Below are 1,636 nucleotides of genomic sequence, written 5' to 3'. Positions count from 1 at the left end.
CACCAAATGGTCAAAGAGATAATGGTCCTGAAAAGAGATTAAGAGATTGGCAGCAAGCAATGAATTTGTGTCACGGTTTTACAGACTTCCATGAGCTAAGTTACAAAAGTGTTTATCTTTCATTTGCTTTCTTTCTTATTTCTTCTTACTATTCTGAAGAAGATAAAAAGTGCACATAAAGACAAATTCTCTCCAGTGCCAAGTATGAAATATACTGCTCAATTTCCATGAACCTTTTTCAGGTTAGTGAGACCCAGGGGCACTGGTGGTTCAGTGATAGAATTCCTGCCTTCCATGGGGGAGACCTGGGTTCAATTCCTGGCCAATGCACCTCAAGTATTGTCTCTACATGGGAAATCTCCCAGGTTTTCCAAAATCAGGGCCTGTTTGGTTGTTGCTTGTACCTTCAGAGACCGGAATTCTGCCCTAGAATCTGTGTATGGTGGCTAGGACCCATTATCTGCCATCAGACTCATTTCTCAGAATGGGTTGCCTCCTATTTCTCCAACACTTTCTATTGTGGACCTCACCTTGCCCACATATTACTCTTTTTATTATTGTTTTTTATTATGAAATTAATTCATTATCATAATAAAAAATACAAAGACGAAAAATTTAAATACTCATAATCCTATTATTCTGCATCACTTGCTCTCTCTCTTGCACACACACACACACACACACACACACACACATGCACACACGTTGAAAACATTTTTAGCTTCCTTTCTTCCAGTATTTTTCTGGGTGTATATGTGTTTTACATAGCTGTGATCATACATTATATAAAATATTGCAGCCTTTTTCACTTAACATTTTATCACCAGGATCTCCATGTCATCAAAAACACTTCTTTATTTTTGATGGCTTTTCAATATCCCATCAGTTGGATATTTTATGATTTACTTAACCATTCCCTGATTGATGGGCATTTAAACTACACTCAATCTTTCTCAATTACCTATTACACTGTGATGAATGTCTTTCTGCATAAGTGTTCTTCTTTTTTCATTTTACATTATTTCCCTGGGACTGAATTCTAGAATGGAAAAAGTAGGTTAAAGAGCATGGAATTTTTTAAGAGTATTGATAAATATAGTCAAATTGCTTTAGAGTAACAAAGAAAGGTTAAAGAGCAGAATAGATGCAGCTGAAGAGAGAATTAAGTAATTGGAAGACAAACCTCAATTCTCAATTGACCTAGAAGTTGCAGGAAGAGAAAAAAAAAAAAAGTAAAATATAAAATAAAGTTTAAGTGACCTGAATACACAGGCAATAACAAAACAGGTGAGACAGCTAAATATAAGAGCACAGACTGATAGAAAGCAAAAGAATAAAAAATATGGTTTCAACTTAACTAACTATAGGAAGCTGGTATACATATATTAGTATCAGATGAAAATAAGAAAACAAAAATCTAAGACAAAAGGATTACTAGAGATAAAAAAAAGTATTACTACACACTGATAAAAAGTTCAATTTACCAGGAAACATATCTAAACACTTTTGTACCTAAAAGCATAGTTTAAAAATATATAAAATAAAAAACCAAAACCAAAACTGTTGCCACTGAGTCGATTTCAACTCATAACAATCCTATAGGACAGGGTAAAACTGCCCCAAAGGGTTTCCAAGG

Source organism: Trichechus manatus, unplaced genomic scaffold (genome assembly GCF_000243295.1).
Source record: "Trichechus manatus latirostris isolate Lorelei unplaced genomic scaffold, TriManLat1.0 scaffold00102, whole genome shotgun sequence".
Taxonomy (NCBI): domain Eukaryota; kingdom Metazoa; phylum Chordata; class Mammalia; order Sirenia; family Trichechidae; genus Trichechus; species Trichechus manatus.
The sequence above is the reverse complement of the archived record's forward strand: the minus strand, read 5'-3'. Positions refer to the sequence as shown.